Here is a 24171-nt window from a genome sequence, read left to right on the forward strand (position 1 = left end):
GTCCGCAGCAGAAGGGTTCCACTGGGATCCAGATAAGAAATTTCTAAAATGAAGGAAGGTGCACCAGAAAAAAGTCCAAAATCAAATACGGAAGTCCTTTATGTTTCTTTTATTCTTATAGCACAACATGCAGTCAGACATCAGCCAACACGTTCGTTCTTTACAAAAGAACTTCTTCATGGCTGTGTCACTTGTTTCAGCCCTAATTTTCCTATTAGGGTTGTTGGGTGGGAGGGTTGGTCTTTAGCACGTTTGAGGGACCAAAGTAAGTGTTGGGTTTTCGGTTGCTGTATTATTTGTTTGTTCGTTTCTCCTCCCATATATAGCCACTCACCCACACAACTTTCTTTCTCTGCATGGTGTGCACCAGACTGGCCATTATTACTCCTGAGTCTACCTTTGCTTGCTGATGGTAGCAGTTAAATGCTTGCCCTGAAATATCTGGGGAATAAATGACAGGCGGAATGTCCGATAGGTCTTCGCCTCCCGGCAGAGACACAAAATTGATGCTGGTCTCCTGCAGGAACTACACTTCTCGAATGCAACACAGACACAACTGATGGCGAACTGGATAGATGAGAAGTTTGGGACCTGCTATTCGAACTATGCCCGGGAGGTGGCTGTGGTGCTTCGCAGAGGGGTCCATTGGCGCACATGCTCCACACACGGATATACACAGGGGCGGTATGTATTCAGCGCAAGGATTCTGCAGGGCCACCTACTGATACTGGTGGCCATACATGGCCCCAACAGGGATGACCCCTGCAGCTTTGCAGAGGTCTGTCACCTGGCGGGTACTATAGGACCAGGTGCAGTGTTATGGGGCTGGGACTTTAAGGTGGTTCTGGATGCTGGCGTAGATAGATCTGGTAGACTCGCCGCCCCCACCCAAAAGCTGCTGCACAGTTACATGCCATTATTGCTGATAATAGCATTACAGATCTTTGGTGTGCTCATCACTTGCACAACACAGAGAGAACTTGCATTACATCCACTCACAATACACGGTCTAAGATTGACTTCTGGCTTGCCATCAGGGACGTAGCTTCTTGGACCATCAAGGTCCAGCACCTTTTGTGAACTCTGCCTGACCACGTGCAGGTGTTGCGGGAGCTTTGTCTTACTGACGTTGCCCCGCGGTCGTTCTCCTGGAGGATTACCCTGGCGCGCTGCGTGACCAAGTCTTTCTGAGCGAAGTTCGCGCGGCCATCATAGAATATTTCAAGCACAATTTGCGGACGGTGGATTCTCGGTCACCCTATGGGAGGTCTTCAAGGTGGTCATCCGGGGCATTTGCTTTGCCAAACAGGCTGGGTTGATTCAGGCGAGCATGGCCCAATTGGAGGTGAAAATACACATTTGGGAGCTCCAGTATTTTGAGTCTGGTGAAGGGCAACTGCTTGCTGCTATCCGTAGTAAACTCGCGGAATTCGGGGAGGTGGTGATATGAGAGAAGCACTCTCTAGGGAAGGAGGTTCACACCGGGAGGCATGGGGAGGGTGACAGGGCCGGAAAAACCTTGGCTGGAATATTGCGCAAACCCTGGGCGAGTAACTATTTAGCCGAGCTTCTGGACGTTCACCAAAATCTACAGGCTGGCAACGCTGCCGTACAGCCCATTATGGCAAATGTTTATGCAAAATTTACACTTCTCCTCACCACGACCCCGCCCCCTGAACTGGCCACCTACTTGGATTCAGTCCAGTTCCTCTGGCTGGAGGAAGGACATTGCCTTTTTTTAAATGAACCCTTCACAGTGGAGGAGATTGCTTAGGTCATCACGGGACTGCCTGGGGATACAGCTCCTGGCTAAGATGGCCTCACTGCTTCCTTCAATAAGGAGTTTGCACCCCTGCTGGCCCCACGTCTCCTTGACATGTATGAAGAATAGTACAGGCATGCTCCTGCCTTTGCGCAAGGCCCTTATTGTGACCATCCTGAAACCTGTAAAGGATCCGAATCGATGTGAATCCTACTGGCCCTTCTCCATGATCAATATTGATAATAAAATCCTGGTGAAACATCACCATGCGGCTACTCCCCCTCTTTGTCTGGTCGATTGGCTTTTGAGAAAATTATTATACTTGCTAAAATGTTAAATTTATTCACCAATTTGCTTTTCCCCTTGCCAGTGTTTTTGTGGACAGCTTTGGTCGCACCTGACCACGCTGGCTTGGGTCAGTAAACAGCACAGTGTGTCTTGGGAGTTCTTGACACTCCCTTTAAGCAGGGTGGGTTGGGGGTCCCTGATATGGATTTATACGTCCTTAGTACCCAGGTGCACTTGGCGCAGTTCCGGCTCCACCCTATCCAATTTCAGCCTTATACGGCCCGAGGCCGACTGTGCGGCTCCATGTCCACTTCAGATGGTCATTTATGGCTCTGTCCACCGTGTGTGACGTTGGGTGGACACTGTGGCATGCATGGTTGTAGTGTGGAGAGAGCAGCAGAAAAGGGCTGGTCTTCACTACCTGTTTGCCCCATCCGTTCCGATCTTAGGAAACCCACTTCTCCCCATGACTGCAGAGGCCGGGACGAGGGTGCGACAGCTTTGGCTGCATCTGACTTCATTTGGGGCAGTATACCCTGATGGCAACTTTATCGCTCGCCAACAGGTGTTTCAGGACCCTCTGGCGTCCTTCTTTGATGTCATGACCTATCAACAGCTTTGAGCGTCGCTGCGTAGCCTTCACAATACGTTCCTGAGTGCCCCCCTCGTTCACTGTACTTGAGGAGACGCTGACCAATCCTTCAGCTCATAAATAATCACGCATATATATGCCGGGAAGCAGAGGACCGCGCCGATCTGGGTTCTCTCTGCTAAACAGGCCTGGTCGCTAGACATTAATGTGGCGAACGGTGAGGCACCATGGACGAACTGCTGTTCCCAGTCTAAAGCGCTATCTCAGAATTACAGGTTGCGCCTGATACACTTTAAATTCTTACACAGAATCTATCATACCACTACGCGCATGCTGCGAATGTCCTTTCAGAGGATTCACGCTGTGTGTGGCACCGCTTTCTGATTTTATAAACCTAGCAAGAAAGAGTCTTCAGAAACGAGACTACTGAGAGGAGGTGTTTGGGGACATCACCAGCATTACAGGCCACTCCCCTGATTGCACACACCTTGTCGCACTGTTTGGTTACGTCAAAGAGACTCCCCCGGAGGTCCATAGATTGACGGCGATGCTGCTGGCAAAGCAACGGATGGCAATGCTTTGGGGTAGGAGGCAAACACTAGTAGGAGTGGGTGGTTGCATGATGCAGCTGTTTGACCGGAGATGCTCGATGCATATTGGGAATTAATGCCTCCCCGCTCCAGCGAGAGAGATATCTGTACCCCCTGACAAACTACCTTCAGCTACAGAGAGGAATGACCAATGCCGAGGGTGGCTGTGGGCACTCCCCCTGAGCTGCGGTTGTGCCCGATTGACCCTCCCCTGCCCTACCAGTCAGCCCAATGGTCAGGACTGCTGCGCTTGACCACATAGTCTGGTGGGTGAAATAACACAGATTCTAATTGTTTGTGCAAAGTTAACACTACTTTACTAAGTGGCTAAGTTGTTGTTACATTCCACTTCCCCTACTTTTTGACCTCTCCCTCCTCCTTTCTCTCTCTTTCTTCCCCCTCTGCACCTTTCTCCTGTTATATGCCAGAGGCACAGTACATATCACTAGCTGCTCACCCATTGCATTTGACATTGGTCCGCAATCGTAATGTAATTGATTATTGCAAAATTCAATAAATTCATTAAAAAAAGAATCTGGTTTGGGGCAGCCAGCGTACCCACAATAAACACAGAGATGGAAGTCTAGCAGAATAGAACAGGGTTAATCAACAACTAGGCAATGGATACACAAGAACCATTTAGTCATCCTGCTCTTGTCCTTTCAAACGTGCCCCCACATGAATATGTAAAACACAGAAAATGGTGGGAAAAAATAGGGTACTTCAGTAACTAGAGAGTGGATACACATGATCTATCTTGGCATCCTTTCTCTGTCTTTCAAGTGCGTCCCAAGGTCTTGCATGTAAACCCAGCAGTCCTGTCACGCAGGCTTTGACACTACAGTACCAAAAAGAATGGTCACAGTCCCCACCCAGCATATTATTGGAGGTTCAAAGGAGTCATCTCTGCTCATTCAGGTCAACCTATTGTTTGCTTCTAGGAGGCTTTTAACACCTTTTGTCTATATATTTAAATGCTAATCAGTGGCAGGGAGAATGTTAAGCGCAAATGCAAATCAGCCTTCAAAAAGGCAAGTTTCTAAAAGTTACTTCTCCTTAATGCACAAGTTACTACTAGTGTAACAATATATCTGTAAGAGACATTAGTTAGTGATAGATTCCTTACCTTAGAATATCCCCACGTGTCAGACTGGCTCCGGAAAGTTTTTTGTCAGCAGTACTCCTGCACATCGGAAGGTGGCGTCATGCGGCTCCGCGTCCGTCGCTGGCATCGTAGACGCAGAGATATGTCTCTTACAGATATAGCTTTACACAAGTATTAACTTGTGCATCTGAAAGAGAAACGTTAGTGATAGATTCCTTACCTTAGAATAGATACCCCAGCAATACCAACCCTGGTGGTGGGTTTGCGAACAAGATTACACCAGAAAGTCACAGGGAACAGAACGGCCAAAGAAGCCGTCACTTCGGACTTGCCTGTACAGGCAATAATGCTTGGTAAACGTGTGCAGCGAAGCCCACGTAGCTGCCCGACAAATGTCCTGCAAGGGAATGCCACGTCCCAAGGCAGTAGTGGTTGCCGTTGCCCTGGTAGAATGGGCAGGCAGCCCCACAGGAGGCTCCTTCTTAGCCAAGGAGTAACATGCTTTGATGCACAGAACGACCCACCAAGAGATGGTTCGTTTGTGCATGGCCCAACCTTTTTTAGTGCCCACGTAGCCAACAAAAAGTTGGTAATCCATTCGGAACTGTTGTGTGCGCTGCAGATAAAATGAGAGCGCACATTTTGGGTCCAGACGGTGGAGCCTCTCTTCCTCTTTTGAAGGATGCGGAGGCGGAAAGAAGGTGGGCAAAGTGATAGTTTGCCCGATGTGGAAGGGTGTGACAACCTTTGCCAAGAAAGAAGGACGAGTCCTTAAAACCTTGTCCAGATGAACAGAAAGAAAAGGAGGTTTAGAAGAAAGAGCCTGGAGCTCACTCACTCTTCTGGCAGAGGTGATAGCTACCAGGAAATCCGCACATCAGATAGGTCAAGACAAGATTTAAGTCCCATTGAGGCATTATGAAAGGCACAGGAGCAAACAAATGTAATGCCTTTGAGGAAACGATTAACAACCGGGGACTTAATAAGAGAAGGCTGATCTGGAAGCCGCAGAAAGGCGGAGATGGCCGAAAGATAACCTTTGATATTGCCCAGAGCAGAGCCCTGCTAGGCCAAAGAGAGAAGGAACAGAAGGACCTCGGAAAGAGGGGCAGAAAGGGGATCCACAGCCTTTGCTGTGCACCATGCCACAAATTTGTTCCACCTGCAGGTGTATACCGTTTTAGTGGGGGGGACAATTGGCTGCGAGAATGACATCACAGACTTCAGAAGGAAGGTCGAAAGCGGTCAACTGTCGCCGCTCAATCTCCAAGCATGGAGGTGGAGGCTGGACAGGTTCGGGTGGAGGACCGTCCCCTGCTGCTGCGATAGAAGATCCTCCCGAAGAGGCAGTCAGATCGGTGGATCGATCACCATGCCGAGTAGCTCGGGATACCAGTATCTTCATGCCCAATCCGGAGTCACAAGGATGACTTGGGCCCGGTCGTGCCGAATCTTCTTAAGTACTGGGCAGAAGTGGTATAGGCGGAAAGGCGTATAGTAGACAGCAACTCCACTTGCAACAAAAAGCGTCGCCTAGCGAGAGCCGCCTTGGAAATTATAACACGCAGAACTGATGACATTGTGCATTCTCTTCGGTGGCAAATAGATCTAACCAAGGCTCTCCCCACTGCAGAAAGAGACCTTGCGCCACGTCAGAGTCCAGACGCCATTTGTGATTCATCATGCACCGGCGGCTGAGTTCGTCCGCCCTGGCATTCAGAGTAACTGCCAGGTGTTGAACCACCAAGGTGATGCCTTGATCAGCCATGTCCAGAGGCACAGAGCCTCCTGACATAGGGTCTACGACCCCACCCGCCCTGTTTGTTGCAGTACCACATGACGGTGGTGTTGTCCGTGAACACCTGCACTACACACCTTCCCGGACAGAAGGAAGGAATACTTTCAGTGCAAGTCGGATCGCCCGAATCTCCAAAAGGTTGAAATGGAGCCGGGACTCCACCGGAGACCAGAGGCCTCTGATCTCCGGCTCTCCCAAGTGGCCGCCATCCCTGGAGGGATGCATCTGTCACCACGGTGTCCTCCGGTTGGGGAAGGGAGTGGGATCAGCCATTGACCCAAACGCGACTCGTGAGCCACCACTGCAGTTGTCGTGCAGTGCCCTCAACGATCTGGACGTGATCGGACAGATTACCCTGATGCTGTACCCATTGGAACTTCAGGTCCCACTGCAGAGCCCGCATATGCCATCTGGCATGCTGCACCAGCAGGAGGCTATTAGGCCCAGGAGCTGGAGGGTCATCCTGACTGTAACCCGGGATAGAGGCTGAAAGATCGGAATCATAGCCTGAATATCCTGGACTTGCTGATAAAACAGGAACGGTGTCTAATCCAGAACCGCTCCAATGAAGGGGAGCTTCTGAGAGGGACTTATGTGCGACTTCGGCCCGTTGATGGAGAACCCCAGAAAATGCAGGAGGTCAGCCGTAGTCTGGAGGTGGGAGACGACTGCCTGGGGCGAGCCCGCCTTCAACAAACAGTCGTTGAGATAGGGGAAGACTGGAACCCATGATCTGCGCAGATGAACTGTGACCACCGCCATCACTTTCGTGAACACCCGAAGGGCTCTGGTAAGGCCGAAGGGGAGCACAGCAAACTGAAAGTGCTCTTGGCCTACCTACCGTAAACCGCAGGTAACGCTGATGGGCCGGCAGGACGGGGATATGAAACTATGCATCCTGTAAGTCCAATGCTACCATCCAGTCTCCAGGGTGCAGGGCAGCCAAGACCTGACCCAGAGTCAACATCTTTCTTCTGGAGGAAGCGGTTCACGTTCCTGAGGTCCAAGATGGGACGCAGACCCCCTTTCTCCTACTTGGGGACCAGAAAGTTGTGGGAATAACAACCACGTCCAACGATGGCCCCCTGGCCAATAGGGCCGTGACTTCCTGTTGGAGAAGCGCAAAGTGATCCCCGAAATGCGGAAGACCCGAGGTGGCATGGCTAGAGGGGCGGACTCGAAGGGGAGGGAGTAGCCCCTTCGGACGATTTGCAGCACTTACCTGTCCGAGGTGACAGAGCACTATTGGGGGAGGTGATGGCGAATCCTGACGCCCACCGGTGCGGGGAGCACCCCAAAGCTCGGACTAGGAAGGCTTGGAGGCGGATGTTGCGGGAGCAGAGGTGGACGGACCCGCAAACTGGCCCCCTGTCCCAACGCGGCTGGAACCCCGTCTACGCTGAGGTTGGTTCTGCGCAGGCTTCTGGCTGAACGAATGTATCAGGGCGCCCCTTCTGTGGCCAAAAAAGGAACGAAAAGCAGACGTGGCTGGGCGCGTGGTGGAGAGACCCAAGGACTTGGTCGTAGCCCAAGAGTCCTTAAAACGCTCCAGCGCACTGTCTGCCTTATCGCCAAACAGGCGAGTACCATCAAAGGGCATGTCCATAAGAGAACGCTGAACATCCCCTGAAAACCCAGTGGACCACAACCAGGCGTGTCAGCGGCCACTGTCGTAAACATCCCCCTATCCAGTGAGTCTGTGGTGTCCAGTCCACACCGGATGGAGAACTTTGCTGCATCTTTCCCCTCAGCAATAGCTTGGGAAAGCACTGTCCAAAACTCCTCTGGACACTGAGGCAGCTTCTGCGCAACCCTGTCCAACACAGCGTGAGAGTAGCGACCCAAGAGGCATGCAGTGTTCACCGACCGCAGCCCTAAGCTGGCAGAGGAAAACAGTTTCTTGCCAAACTGTTCCCGCTTCTTAGATTCCTTATCCGGCGGAGCGGTAGGGTATGCGCTTTGGGAAGTGGAGGCCTGGATGACCAGGCTCTCCAGAGTTGCGTGAGTTGTTAAAAAGGCAGGGTCACCCGGGGCCGGGCGTTGACGCCTGGCAACATTTTTATCCACGGGAACCCCCGTGGCTGGTCTAGACCAGGTGCCCATCAACACATCAGTTAACGCCTCATTGAACGGTAGCAGGGGCTCCACAGAGCTTGCCACCGGTTGAAGGACTTTAGTGAGGAGGTTAGTTTTGATGGTGACCGTAGGCAGGTCATGGTCAAGGGCCTCAGCCGCTCTACGGAACACCGCAGTGTATGTGGCGCCCTCCTCCATGGCCACAGCAGGAGTAGAAAGAAAACCAGGGTCAGAGGAGAGTTCAAGGCCACCTGCATCCTCCAACTCTTCTGCCCATTTCAGCTCCGACTCCACTGCCGTGCCGAGGGTCCTCAGACCCCTCCCAGTCATCCCCTTCCTCTACTGCCCGGGGCACACGCTGCGGCGGTGGGGGAGGGACAGGGGAATATAAATGGTCCAACTATGCCGAGCCAGATCCAGGTCTCAATTAGGGTCCCAACCCAGAGCAAAATTGTCCGGAAACCCAGGCAAAGGCAGTGTTAGAACGAACTGAACCCATTGCGGTGCGTGGAATGGAGCCGCGGGCTGTGCCGGGGCCAGAGCCGCTGGAATGCCTTGCAGCGCCAGGGCCGGAGCTGCCGGTGGAGGACCTTGGGGCACAGGGGCCGGAGGCACCGGCGGCAAGGGACGGCCCTCAGCTGGTCCCGTGGGGCCCGTAGGCGCTCCGGCGGGAGCCCGAGGCCTGAAAAGGCGGTCCATGGCAAGCAAGAAAATCTTTCACCTGGGTAGGAGTTGCCGACGGACCCGGATATGGTGGGTAGGCCGCAAGACTCACAGGCTCCAAAGGAGCCGCGGGGGTGGTACCCCTGTCCCCCTTGTCCGCGTCCGGAGACCAACGGGGGGACGTCAGAGAGCATAAGCGCTTCTCCGATTTCTTCTTATGACGTCTCTTACCTGATTCCGAGTGTGAAGACTTCAACCCCGGGGAGCCATGATGATGGCTCCGCGGTCGGTCCCGCAATCGACCCCTGGACCTTGAACGGCGCGGAGACGACTGCCGGGCCTCCAGCAGTTTACGGGACCGCTCGCTCAAGGCCTCCAGGGCAGTGGCCAGACAGTCGGAACATGACCGGGAGTCATGGTCAAGCTCCAGACAGTAGAGACAGACGCCATGGGGGTCGGCCACCGACATCGTACGGTGACAGGCCATCAGGATTTAAACCCAGGCATCCCTACGTGGTACTAGGAGTCAAAGACTCAAAAGTAGAAGACAAAAAGTCTGAAAAGTTTAGTCAAAAAGTGACTAGGGTACATGCCCTAACCGGATCTGCGCTTGCTGGCGCGGAAAAAGAAAGAACTGACGTCAGCGCACATGGGTGGCGCCTAAGTAGTCTCCGTGACATCATCTCGGCGCCTACAACGCCAGCGACTGACACGGAGCCGCACAATCCCATCTTCCGACGCTCAGGGGTACTGCTGACGAAAAACTTTCCGGATCCAGTCTGATGCCTGGAGATATTCTAAGATAAGGAATCTATCACTAACGTGTTTCTTTCACTATTAAATTGGATTCTAATAACTACTAAAAAAAATGTGTTTAATTATTTGTTTTACAAGTCCATTCCCCGAGATACAGTATTAATATTTTTATCAGTTTTTTTCAGTAAAGGGTGGGGAGACGAGACTCTTAAGAGGCTAGAAATATACCCAACACAATTAAGGGATCACCTACATAAAAAAACTTTCAATTTTTTGTGAACATTTGTAATTAGTTAATTAACAAATGATAAGTTTACGAAGGTGCCCAATCGTTTGTATAGTAAGTAAGAACAACATTCTGTGACTCAGAAGCTCACAAGACAAACATATGACCTGTCGATTATCCCAAGTATGTTTTTTGGGAAGGTGCAAGGAAGGCTGTGTTTGGATATTCAGCACCTAAACATGTTTGTTGTATACCTCACTATATAAATGCTTTATTCAATGATTCAGTAGGTTAAGCGGTTTAAACGCTGTATAACACAGAACTCTGTCAAAATGCCTAGTTTATTCATTACAGTATTCTATTAGAACCTTTTTTGTAATCATTAGCATAGATATTGTTAGAAGTATCAATTAACGCATATATACATAGAAATGAACTCCCACCCCAATGCCTGAACGGAGATTGGGTGTTTAGGCAATGGGCCCAATGATGTGGTATGGGGGCTGAAAAGGTGATCAGGTCACAAGAAGTTGCAGTGCTAGCAGCTAAGGGACCAGTGGAAGGAATGACCTGGTCATTTGATGTTGGCCGGTGACAAGATCCTTTCAGCAAACATCCAATGCAATTGGAGGCTCGAAGATGAAGAAGCAATGCAGAAGAGATCCCACAAGAAGGGGCCAGTCACTGGAGGGGCTGACTATGCTGGGTAGAAGTGAACAGCTAAAGGATGGAGTGCTTCTGCTGTGAATACGCGAGCCACTGAAGGAAATAGCATGTCATACAGAAGTGGACAGCGGGCTAACTGCACAGAAGCGAACGGAAGAAAGAGGGAGTGAACAAGTTGATAGCTATGAGTGTCCATGCTGGGCTCAAGTGGGCAGTTGTAAGAGGGATTGCCTATACAGGCACAAAGTGGATCGTCATTGGAGGGGGTGTCCAGGTTGTCTAGCAGGAGGCAACTAATGGAGGACTTCTCATGAATCATAACTTTCCCCTGATCCTGCCTTTTCCCCCCAAACATCCTCCAGGGAGTACTGAGCTGCCTTAGTCTGAGAGAAAACATAAACCTTGCAGTTGCAGAAACTTTCCAGGGAACAGGGTATGAGAGACCTCTCCTTTGAGTCCAATCAACTGTTTTTAGGTCTGGCCTTTGAGACAGCTTAGTATCAACAGCCGCTCCTCCGCTAAGACGGAGGAGCGTCGCCCCACTGCTTTTCAGCAGTGCAAAAAAGGAAAAATAAAATAATTTTATTTTCGTTCTATTTTTCTGTGCTGAAGCCAGTTTCGGGGCGGGGCTTGGCTGTTGTCACAGTTAGCAGGGGAAGGATTGTTTGGTGCCCTTAAGTGCGTAGACGGTTTGGCGAACCGTCTTGCGTCGGCCAAACAGTCACATGCACTAATCATGTTCTACATCCAGCTGTACTGCACAGCCCCGGTGGAGAACATGCACAGGCTCCCACTCCCTGTCTGAGTGCCGAACCAGGCCGCTCAGACCAATCACAATGCTGCTCTCATGCTGGTGACAGCAGCGTTGTAATTGGCTTAGGGGAGCGTCTGTGCTGCCTGGAAGAGACGCGGGGGAGGGATGAAGAAAGAGAGATGGTAGCCGTGCAAAGGTAAGTAAAATGTTCTTTCCCCCCCCCCCCCGCTATCCCGGTTCCATACCAGGGGCCACAGCTTTGTATATGCAAAGTATACGTACACAAAGGAGTCTTTGGTTTTGGTGAGCGAACTTCATTCATATGTCTGTTAAAATGTCATTCACATTATGCTTCCGCTCACCAAAGCATAGAGGAAGGAGCAATGAGTCAGCCCCTTTATCCATTGGCTCCCTTCACTGTGGGTGACTGCGCAAAGCCTGTGCACATTGTCCATATCCAACATAAATAGTTCATTTCTTTTTAAATGCAAAGCTTGTTTAAAATGCACTTTATTTAAAAAAAAAATTTTAATACTGGTTATTTATTTTGCATGTACTTTTTTAATAAAGTTATGAACTGTTTAAGTGACATTGTAACACTTTGGGTGCTTGCAATTTGAGTGCTTGGTCAGGTGGCTATTTATTGCCTCTTATTAAATAACAAAAGTAACAAGCATTTGCAATGCAATAGGTCTCGCATTAGGAAAGTTGGAGCTTTTGGTATTGTAAATTACACATTTTTTTATTTATGTGTTGGTTTTGAAAATCGCGAAATTAATAACTTTGTCATTTACAATGCCAATAGTTGTAACTTTCGCAAATGTGACACCTATAGCATTTGTAATGCAGTATGTGTTGTATTTATGTGACTTTGATGTATTGCTAATACACATAATGTCTTTTTTTTATTTACAATTAATACTTAAATGAAAGTTATTGTAATTTATAATGGCACTAGCGTAAATTTTAGTAATTGGGCCAAGGTCAAACAATGGGTCAAACAATGGGTCAGGAGCATTATTATAGACTTGCAATCAGTTGAAGCCTAGGAACAGTGTCATATCTATAAAAATGTTTGTTATACCTGTGTTTTCCAATATGCTTCAACTGCACTATTTTTCACTTCTTTTTCTTCAAAAAATGGCCACGACGATGGAAAGGCTTGTTCTGCCCCATTGCTGGGAGTGTTAGCCCTCTCACCGAAGCTCGGGTCTTGTTGAGCCTCAGTCTTCAAATATAGAACTTGTTTCTGGGTTGCGTAGGTCACTTTTATGTCTGCTGAAGGATAGCGGTACATATTTTAGAACGGTGGTCCCTACAAGTGCAGGAAATTGCAGTTGATTGATTCAGTTAACCCGTAGTTACGACTACTGTTTCCCCTTCTGCTGCTTGTTTCCAGGTGTTGCTCTTTTCCTTCCCGCTTCCCTGCAGAAACCACTGTGAATACAATACCTGTGTTGGGATGAAAATTACACACCCTTTTGAACTCTCGGTCAAAGTATGGTGAGGAAAAGGAAGTGCTGGTTCCAAGCTGCAAACACCGGCTCAAATTAAGCACCGTCTTAATATACATGTAATGATTCAAATAAAAAAATATGGACATTTCCATTGCTGTACAACACTCTTTTGCTTTAAAACTAAATTGGCGCTATTTAATCAAAATTATACATACATCACTGGAAGCCTGCATATTACAGTCCGTGGATTGCCCCATCCATAGGGGTCAAGTTTTTGCTTCGGCATTATGGTGGGGATATCTCTAATAAAGCCAAGTGGGGACTGGCACAATAATAAATTGCAATTAATAAAGTCTAATAACATATTCCATGAGTGGCCATACTTCTAAGGCTACAGTATCTAATTGATTTTTATACAACAAATTCTTCCACCAATGTATGTAAGGGTAAGCCTGCACAAATCACTGTTTTTACAGCGCCCCTTCCAAAATCAGCAAGTTAAACTAGCACTGCGAAGCATGCACCAATCAATCTTAATAGTCTTACCTCATTTAAATCCTTCAAAGACATTGCTCTCAATTTATCTTACTCGTCTGCCTACTAGACAATCCCTATAAAAAACAAGTTTGCCGTTTTAACAAATAAAACGAAGGTAATTTTACCTCGTATGCTCAGAACAGAAGACACTTATCACTAGAACAGACTCAGAGACAGCACGCAACCAAGCTTGCTCCCCGAAGAGATACTAATCACTCAGACATGCTCAGAGTACGACAAGCCCAACAAACCAAAAGAAATTCTCTTTAACTAAGAACGAGCTCAAAATTAAAGCTCAACATGCAACGTGATGTATTGGCAAAATCAGCATTGTCCGAAAGCCACGCATAACAGGAAATTAATTGGTAGCTACGCCATTTATTAACATTCATAATTCAACGGAACGCCATCTGCATTGTGGACATCGGCAGGGAAAGCAGAAAAAAAGAAACTAGCGTGGCGTGCACAATCCCGAGCGGAAGTCAGGCAGGCTGGGGGCGGGACGTCAAGACACACCGGAAGCCCAGGCGGGAGCCTACCCAGCACTGGGACGTGTGGGCAGGAGGAGAAGGGCAGCTGGCGCTAGCGGGGCTCCCGTGATGTGAGAGAGCCCCGCACCAAAGGAAGAGACCGCCGCCGCCTGCAACGAGCCCTCGCCTGGAGAGCTGGAGACGAGTACCGGTGAGTGGGGGCCTTTGGTGAGCTGCGAAGGCGGGGGGCATGTGTGTGTGCGCGTGCGGCGGCGGCGGGCTCTGTATGTGTGTGAGCGTGCGTGTGTGTATGTGTCTTGGAGTCTGTGTGTATGCGTGTGTGTGTTTAAAAGAGCCCGATGACTGTTTGGGGAGGGGAGGTGGGGTGTGTGTGAGTGAGCGAGTGTCTGTCTGTGTGTGTATGCGCACGCATGTGTGTATGTGTGCAAACTTCAAGAAATCGGAGCCAGGGGATGTGCACGGCGCGGGAATTGCTGAGAATGTGGACGGAGCCGACGTGCGCGTTGTGATTGAGAGAGCATGTCAAGGGGAGGCAGGGGATGTGCACGGCGCCGTGCGCGCCCTCGAGAAGGAATCTGCGACAGCAGAGGCACGAGCCCGAACGCGGTCTCACATTCCCCGGAACACGCCGACAATAGGTCCTTCGCTACGCTCGACCTAAAAAGCATTCCACAACTGAAAGGCTTTCGTATCAGTGATAAAAATGTTTTACAGGCAAATGCTTTTTAATGTAAAGGTTTTATTGCTAGCATAAGGCTGACACATTTAGATGAGCTGCATATTATCTTTTTCTTTATGTAGCATAAGCTTGCAGAAAAAAGCCTTCCGGCTAGAGCGGTCGACCTCAAAGCTGGGGAACCGGGTTCAAGTCTCGGCAACGACGCTCAACATCCTGTGATTCTAGGCAAATCACTTCATCTCCCTATGCCTAACAAAAATGAATGTGTCCATCTGTAAGGAAACTGGTACTCGTGAAAGGCGCTCAGATACCCGATGTCTCAGGTCTAGTTTGCGCTATATAAAACTCAAGAAAAAAAAAATAATCACCTCAGCATGCCACGGTTTGAACTTTTGGATTTGCCAATGCTTGTTTAGTGCACTGAAGTAATAAGGAGTAGTTTCTGTCCTGTAACTCCAGTTCTGTAGTAGGGGTATCTCTGTTATAGTCATAATCTAGTGAATAGTCCCGCCCATGTGCGTGGACCCCGGCAATCAAAAATAATCTCTTACGTTGTCAAAATAATGCAGAAACTGCAAAGACACTTAAGAGAGAATTTAAAGACAAATAATGCAGCCTATATCCACAGGCTACACTGTCCAGTACTTCAACTAGAAATTCCACCAAAAAACACCACACATAATACAGCCTGCCCAGTTTCTACCATAGAGAAACTTGCCTCCCCCAGTAAAAGACTCTGGAATGATAGAGAGGAAGGTAGGGACAGACAAGCCCCATAGGCTGCCATTATGTGGCTTAAATAGGATACTGTGCCTTTAAGAGAACTTTCCAGAACTTCTCCCAGTATCCCAGAATGCATAGCAGGTCCCTCTACTTTCAGTTCTTTTTGAAGGCGAAGCACGCCAGACCTGTCGCATTCCTTACATGATGAAATATCTCCAACGGGGAGGAGGGCGGGCGCTTATGACTATAACAGAGATACCCCTACTACAGAACTGGAGTTACAGGACAGAAACTACTCCTTCTGTAGTAGGGGATCTCTGTGTATAGTCATAATCTAGCGAATAGAATGGCAAGCCCATCCCCACACCAAAGCGGCGATGGAGAATAAACACATAACGCCACTACTGTGCGAACAAATTCCGCAGCGAAGCCTGCCCAACCTGAGCGTCTGCCCTGGCGTCAGTGTCCAGGCAGTAATGCTTAGCAAAGGTATGAACCGACTTCCAAGTGGCTGCCTTGCAGATTTCAGCAATCAGCACGTTACGGAGCAGAGCCGTCGTGGCAGCTTTGCCCCTGGTGGAATGAGCCTTAGGCTTACCTCCTAAGGTCTTATTAGCCTTTTGGTAACATAATTGTATGCAGGACACAATCCACCTAGAGATGGACTGCTTAGAGGTCGCAACACCCGTCCTGACCGATCCATAATTGATAAACAACTGGTCAGACCTACGAATATCTTTGGTTTTATCCAGATAAAATTTCAACACCCTCCTAACATCCAGGGAATGGAGAGACCTCTCCGCTGGGGATGAAGGGTTCTGAAAAAACGTAGGCAAAGTTATGGTCTGGTTGACATGAAAATCAGAAATAACCTTGGGAAGAAATTTAGGGTGAGTACGCATAACAACCTTAGCAGCATGAAATACAGTATAAGGTTCAGTACAACACAACGCCTGAATTTCACTCACCCTGCGGGCCGATGTAATGGCCACGAGGAACGCCGCCTTCCAGGACAGGTGCTGCAACGAAGCCTTATGAATAGGTTCAAAAGGCTCCTTCATCAATCTGGACAGCACCACGTTCAATTCCCATGAAGGCGAAGGAAGCCTGACAGGAGGGAATACTTTCTTCAATCCTTCCAGAAAATCTTTGATCACAGGGATCTGGAAAAAGGAAGTCTGTGAAGGGCATTTCCTGTAGGCAGTCAATGCAGCAAGATGAACCTTAATGGAATGAACATTAAGGCCAGACTGCGCCAAATGTAAAAGGTAAGGAAGGATGACATCTTCCTTACAGGTCGTAGGATCATGGTTCTTAGACTGGCACCAGATACAAAACCTCTTCCACTTGTAAGCATATGAAGTCCGAGTGGAAGGTCTCCTAGACTCCTTCAGTATGTCCATGCAATCATCGGGCAGATTCAGATGGCCATATTGCACTATCTCAGGAGCCATGCCGCCAAACTCAAAGACGAGAGGTTGGGGTGTAACATCCGTCCCCCGAACTTCGTGAGAAGGTCCGGCCTGCACGGCAACCGAATGTGAGGAAGGAGAGACCGGTGAAGTAGGTCCGTGAACCACCACTGCCTGGGCCACTCCGGGGCAATGAGTATCATCCGAGCCCTGGACCGGGCCAGCTTGATGAGCACCCCCGGAATCAGGGGAATGGGAGGAAAGGCGTACAGAAAGCTGTTCGTCCAGTCTATCCATAACGCATTCCCCAGCGTCCCTTGCTGGAAGTACCTGGAGGCGAAGTCTCTGCACTTGCTGTTTTCGGCGGTGGCGAACAAATCTACGTCTGGAGTTCCCCACCTTGCGAAGACTTCTCCTAGTACTTCGTCGTTTATGACCCACTCGTGGTTTTCCTGAACCAACCTGCTCAGTGCGTCTGCCTGAACATTCTGCACACCTGGCAGATGGGTAGCCGTTATCGTCAGTCCTCTGGCTAGAAGCCAGTGCCAGATCGCCTGCGCCTCCTGTGACAGAGTGCGCGATCTCGAGCCCCCCTGCTTGTTGAGGTAATACATCGTGGTGGTATTGTCTGTCTGTACAAGCAGAGAGTTGGTCTGGAAGGACGGAAGAAAGGCCTTCAGTGCCAAGTGAACAGCTCTGAGTTCCAGGAAATTGATGTGATACGTGGCCTCCATTGGTGACCACGTTCCTTGAATCTGTAGAGTCCCGGAGTGCGCTCCCCATCCCAGGAGAGAAGCATCCGTCACGACAGTCTGCGTGGGAATGTCCTTGTGAAAGGGAACCCCTCTGAGGAGATTCTCCGCCGAACACCACCACTTCAGAGACTGAAGAGCATGCAGCGACAGTCGAATCTTGTCGTCCCAAGATCCTTTCCTCTGATCCCACTGGTCCTCCAAGCACTCCTGCAGCGGTCTCATGTGCAGCCGTGCGTGTGGCGTCAGGAACATACAAGAGGCCATCGATCCCAGTAGAGAAGACACCGTCCTCACTGTTGTAGATGGAGTTGTCATAAGAGCCTGAGCCTTCCGAAGGAGAGATAATCGTCGCTCTTCCGAAGATGACACGCTTGCTGACAGCGTATTGATGGAGGCTCCCAAGTACTGTATGCATTGGACCGGAGTCGGGACAGACTTGGCCATGTTGATGTGCAGCCCCAGCTTGTTCAAGAGAACGCACGTCTTCTGGAAGTGTGCTCGCGCTTCCGGGAAGGAGGATGCCTTGATCAACCAATCGTCCAGGTACGGGTAGACGAACACCTTGTTCTTCCTCAGGTGTGCTGCTACCACCGCCATGCACTTCGAGAATGTTCTCGGCGCAGACTTCAGTCCGAATGGGAGTACTATGTATTGATAATGATTGGCGCCGACTTGGAACCGCAGGAACTTCCTGTGTTTGTGTGCAATGGGCACATGGAAGTAAGCATCCTGGAGGTCTATAGCACATAGCCAGTCCCCCTGTTGCAACTGAGGATAAATCTGATGCAACGACAGCATGCAAAACTTTTCCCTGCGAATCCATTTGTTTGCCTGTCGCAAGTCCAGAACGGGCCTGAACTCGTTCTTGTCCTTCTTGCGAACCAGAAAGAACCGGGAGTACAGACCTCTTCCTCTCTGAGACAGAGGTACCTCTTCTATCGCCCTTTACCTCAACATGATATCCGCTTCCGCCTGAAGCTCGCGCAGCTGAAACTGCGAGCTGACCGGTGGAATCGCTGGAGGAGGGCTGGTGAACCGAAGACTGTATCCATTGCAAACAATATTCAGCACCCACTTGTCCTGAGTAATTTTTCTCCACTCTGCCAGAAAAAATTGAATGCCTCCCCCTACCGGAGTGGGTAACAGATCCGGGGGAAGTAGGTTCCTAGGGCCTAGACCCAGCCTGGCCCGTGGGCGCCGGAGCCAACTGCTGGCCTCCTCTGCCCTTCTGGCGCTTCTGGAATGGCTTACGGAACTGTTGTTGTTGTTGCGTCTGTCCCGAAGCCTGGCCACGTCCTCTGCCTTGCCCACCGAACCGCAGTTGGAACGGGCGGTACGACTTCTTCGTGTCTTTAGGCTTCTCCAGGCCCACAGCCGTGAGCGTTTCGGCCTCCGCCTTCATGCGGGCCATTTCATCGTCCGCATGCTTCCCGAAGAGGGTCTCGCCGGAGAATGGTAGGTTGGCCACCCTCTGCTGTGCGTCCGGTTTCAGGGACGTAAGACGGAGCCAGGCGTGACGTCGTTGGTTAAACCCATGGCAAAACCCATGAGCTGCCAACAAGGAAGAGTCCGCTGCAGCGCTGATAATCTGGTTAGCCACCAGCATCCCTTCATTCAGCACTTCCTGGAAGTCCTTGCGCTTCTCGCGAGGTAACATCTCCGCAAACTGCTGGAGGGAGTCCCAGAGGGCGCGGTCGTAGCGTCCCAACAGCGCCGTGGCACTCGTAGCCTTCATGGAGGTAGCCGATGTTCCACACACTTTCCTCCCTGCCGAATCCATCCATCTGGACTCCTTATCCGGGGGAACCGTGGATGACGGGGTAGTGGCATGTTGCTTGCGGGCCGCCGTCACAATTACAGAGTCCGGAGGGGGTTCCGCCCTCAGAAAGGCCGGGTCCGAGTCGGGAGCCCGGTACTTCTTCAGCAGCCTCGATGGAGCCGCCTTTGTCACCGCAGGGGTGAGAAAAAGGGCCATAGCCGTTTCTTCCAGGCCCGGCACCAGAGGCAGGAGAGGACGAGACAGGTGTTTTTGATGCAATGTCTCTAAAATGACTTAAGTTTTAGGAGTAGGCACCGTCAAGGATATGCCCAACTTCGCAGCGCCCCTTAAAAGGATATCATGGAACGCCACCAGGTCATCAATCGGGGACACCCTCGTGTCCGGTGACTCCGACAAGGTAGGAGAATAGTCTCTGGTACCAGAGGACCTTGTGTGGGAGCGAGATTCGCGCCTCCTATGGCGGCGTCTCGACCTCGTGGACGATCTGTGTCGTGATCTCTCCCTTCTCCCAGAGCGAGAGCGAGACCTGCCAGCCCGTGGCCGCTCCACTGGTTTCCGTGGTGGGGTCTTCCTTGGCTCCTCTCGGGGTTTCGGTTTAGGGGTCCCCTTAGGAGGTACAGGCAAAGATGGCAGCGAAGTGGACCTCGGCGGAGGAACCCTCGGCTGCGGGGCGGACCCATGCGGAGGGACTGGTGGTGGTGGTGGGTCGCCTGACGGAAGTGGAGGGTTGGGTGGAGGATCCTCTTTAGGAACAGGAGGAGGAGTAGGCGACCGAGGCCGAGATGGCGTGTACACCTCTGAGTACACCGAGCCCGGTGACCCCTTAGGCGAAGGGGGCTGAGATACAGCCCCTTCAGCAGGTGATCGCTTCCTCTTGCGCCCTCCACTAGAAGCAGTCTGACTTCTGGGACCAGAATCCTTCTTGCGCCGTTTTGGAGAGGCAGAACGACTCCCAGACGCCGACCTCTTTCTTCTCGACGCTGAGCGTCGCTTTTCTGGCGTCGAACGTCGCCTCCGCGACTCCGGCGTCGAACGCCGCCTCCGCGACGTCGAACGTTCCTTCCTCAACGACGAGCGTCGATTCCTCCGTCGAGACGCTCTCGACGTCGAGGAGCCCCTCGACGTCGACCGGTGCTTCGACGGCGATCGGCGGTGTCGCCTCGACGGCGAGCGCCGATGCTTGTCACTTCGTCTCCGACGTCGATAGGAAGACCTCGACGTCGACGATGACGATGACGTCGACGGTGGCTTCGACGGCGACCTCTCCAGGCCCTTCGACGTCGAGCCGTCACACCGTCTCGACCCGGAGCCCCGGGGAGAAGGGGAGCACACCGCCGTCATCCCTTTCGACGTCGTCGTCGATGCAATCGACGTCGACAGAGACCGGGACCGTTTGCTAGACTTCCTGCCTCTGGGGAGCCCCCCAGAGGCCTCAGCAGAGGCAGAGGGAACCTTCCCAGCCTGCCCAGACCCACCTGCAGCCTGCAGACGTCTCTCTTCAAGGCCAGAAAGCCTGATCTTCATCCTGTCCCTCAGAGTCCGAGCAGTAAACTGCTTGCAGATGACACAGTCCTCAGGGACATGATCTTCAGGGAGGCAGACGATGCAGACATCGTGGGGATCACTCTTGGCCTTCTTCCTCCCACATGCTGGACACTTATCAAAAAGGCCAGGCATTTTAGAGCCCTAAAACGCCTGAATCAGCACACAAACGAGAAAGAGAACACCAAGAAAGTAAACTGAAACTCTTTTAAAACACAAAAGTGCCAAAATATACAATAAACCCTTGAAACAAGGGAGAGCTCAATGCCAGGGTCCTGTAGGCAGGAGCCGGAAAAAAGAACTGAAAGTAGGGGGACCTGCTATGCATTCTGGGATACTGGGAGAAGTTCTGGAAAGTTCTCTTAAAGGCACAGTATCCTATTTAAGCCACATAATGGCAGCCTATGGGGCTTGTCTGTCCCTACCTTCCTCTCTATCATTCCAGAGTCTTTTACTGGGGGAAGTTTCTCTATGGTAGAAACTGGGCAGGCTGTATTATGTGTGGTGTTTTTTGGTGGAATTTCTAGTTAAAGTACTGGACAGTGTAGCCTGTGGATATGGGCTGCATTATTTGTCTTTAAATTCTCTCTTAAGTGTCTTTGCAGTTTCTGCATTATTTTGACAACTTAAGAGATTATTTTTGATTGCCGGGGTCCACGCACATGGGCGGGACTATTCACTAGATTATGACTATACACAGAGATCCCCTACTACAGAAGTCGAGTCTACCAGACAGCGCAAAGAGTCTGGTTGTGCAAGACATGCTGTGGGTTTATCAAGAACCTACAGAAGGCTTAGATTACGCCTACTGCTTACCACAGGTTGGCTTTATTGTCACTCATTTGCTTGGTTCTTATTTGTTAGCTTGCCTTCCTCTTCTTGTGTTTGTCGCTCCTGTAAAGTATAACTTCTATCATTCTTTTGACTGGCTGACTTGTACCCTTCAACTGCTCAAGTTTAGGGATCTATTTTTTTTCTTTTTGGTTGAGCACGCCATAAGAGTGCATGAGCTCTCTAGCTCTCTCCCTCATGTGCTTCTCCTCTCCCACAACCACTAGCTCCCCCTCGCACTGTGTTGCTTGCTTCCTCGTGTACTCCTCGCTCTCTTCCTTGTGTGCTTCTCCCCTGCCAAACTCGCCAACGCTCTGTGCTGCTCTTTCCCTCGTTTGGTTCTTCCTCAACCTGTGGTGCTTTCTTGAGTCCCACTTTTCCCTTCCTCCCGACGCTGCTTTAGTTTGATTTTAGTTCCCTTGCCGACTCCCTGTGCTCCCCGTTACCATACCCACACCTGTGGTCATTTTTAGGTCTCGGCTAGAAACGCGCGAAGCGCGTTCTCGCCAGAGAACTATAGCGATCGTTTCAGCCGACAAAACGAGACAAGAGCTGTGCACGTGCGCAGCATTGTGAATGGGAGAGGGAGCGACAAGAGCTGGCCACACGCTGATTTGGTCGCGCTCACGGCGCCAGCGTCTCCGCCGCGCGCCACAGCCCCATGATGCGCGCTTCCCATATATGCTTGGGGCTGACGTCACGTGAGTATTGCATGCTCTCTTTGCTTTCGGCGCGGGCCCGGGGCAGGGGACGGTGTGTGGTGATGTTACTGGTGGAGCCTGCGCCGGTGACTGGAGAGGAGCGGAGGTCGGGAGGAGGACTCATGAGGTGAGAGCACGTCGTTGCCCCGGGAGCGCTGTGCCGCTTCACTAGCTGCTAGACTGGGTGTGCCTGGAGCCGCCGCTGCCGGAGGGCGAACAGCCGCAGCCAGCGGTCGCTTTCCGGCTCTTGGACTTCCCGACCCTGTTGATACACCCCCCTCCGGCGGAGGATGAGGACAGGCCACCCCCCTCGGGCCTCCTCTTCCCCTTTGGCACGGGCAAGTCGTGCCTGTTCTGTAGAGACGCCCGGGTTCTACTGGGACACCTCAGCCGATGCCCGGTCTACGCCATGCTCTTAGACCTGCGCGGCACGGCCTCCGCTGCGGCTCTGCCCCACCTGCTCGGCAGCTGTCCCCTTTTCCTGGCTGCGGTCACTCGGGGCCTCCTGGCGGCGCCCCTCGGGGCCTCCACGCCCAGTGCTCGCGCCCACCGCGGGGTGCACCCGCTGCACGACCTGCTGGGGCGCCCAGTGGGGGAGATCTCCTTAGGATACCGCCTAATGATCTTGGGGGGCGGTCTGCTGCAGCACATCAGCTCCGCCACCCCGCAGGAGAAGGCCGGGGAGCCGCCTACCCTGACCGAGCCAAGGCCTCCCGTCGAATCCTCGCCCCAGTACCCGGTGTCGGAGCAGGACCCTTACTACAATCCCAAATCCAGGTCTATGATTCAGCCCGAAGACCCCGTGGTCCCAGCTGCTGCTAAGGAGAAGAGGGAGTCTGTGTCGGTGCCAGCTCCTCCGGAGAGCGGGTCTATAGAACCCAACAGCGAGTCGGATGGGGGGGGACTCCTCGGAAGAAGCACACCGCCTTAGCATTCACTCAGACTGAGCCAAAGCGTCACGCCCGAGAAGCTCCCGACAGACAGGAACTGGAGATCGAAGCCAATATCTTCTGCCCGCCCCGATGTACTACACCAATCTACCTACAGAACAGCCCCCAGTCCGCAGCCTTCGACGAGAAGAGCTCCCGCACGGCGAGCTGTCATCTGAGGACGAGATAAGGGTACACAGACCAGTCCAAGAACCCCCAAAGACCAAACCTAGCCAAAGAACAGCAGCAGCGGCGGGTGTCTCCGACATTGCGAGCAAGCTTGTCTATTTCAAGCACTGTCTAGATGTGCAGGATGTATACAGTGTTGGAAATATAAATATAAAAGCACAGCTACTCACTACCCCAGACTGCCCGTTTGCTACAGAGAAGCGGAGGTACTGAGTCCAATTAAAAGAACCGAACCTCTGCTGGGAAGTGCTGGTTCTCTCCCTTGCAAGTTAGAGGGGTGCAGGTACAGTGCTCGAGGGTACCGGCCCATTCAAAGCATGGGGTTATACCCCCAGTGGCAAAGACATGTACGATTTGGTAACCTTTGTGTCAAGGCCAGGGATGCAACTACCACATTATTTACCCACCTGACAGGAATAGGAGCGCTTCATTACAGAGTACGGACGATGCTCCGAGTGACTGCATAACAACGGCGTGCCACTTGTGTGTCTTATTGCTGTGTGGGTTACCAGCAGTGTCATTGTTGATGGGTGTATTGATGAGTTTGGAAATTGTAGAAGTTACGTTAAAAAAATTTGATTAGACTGAAAAAATATTTGTCCGTTAAAATTTCATAACAGTTTAATCGAGCAAGTTGTGGGTGTTATCTATGTTGTGTGTATGCAGTTGGGTCTTTTTATTTTCTTTTTTCCTCATTCATAAATAAGCGTTGAGAGGTGATGTAGGCATTGCAGGTTGAGTGCTGCTGTAAGCGTTGGGGATTGAGTGGTGCTGTACGTGGTGGGGATTGAGTGGTGCTGTAGTCGTTGCTGGTTGAGTGGTGCTGTAGTCGTTGCTAGTTGAGTGGTGCTGTAGTCGTTGCTGGTTGA

At 51.2% G+C, this 24171-nt stretch overlaps 1 protein-coding gene and 1 pseudogene across 1 annotated transcript in view; one reads left to right on the plus strand and one right to left on the minus strand.

The window, feature by feature from the left end:
* The window catches only part of TANGO6 (transport and golgi organization 6 homolog), a 579124-nt gene that overhangs the window by 279182 nt on the left and 275771 nt on the right, over positions 1 to 24171 (minus strand). The gene's annotated exons all lie outside the window — the stretch shown is intronic.
* On the plus strand, positions 1899 to 23515 carry LOC147677875 (microtubule-associated protein 10-like; annotated as a pseudogene).

This window comes from Lissotriton vulgaris, chromosome 12 (assembly GCF_964263255.1).
Source record: "Lissotriton vulgaris chromosome 12, aLisVul1.2, whole genome shotgun sequence".
Lineage (NCBI taxonomy): Eukaryota > Metazoa > Chordata > Amphibia > Caudata > Salamandridae > Lissotriton > Lissotriton vulgaris.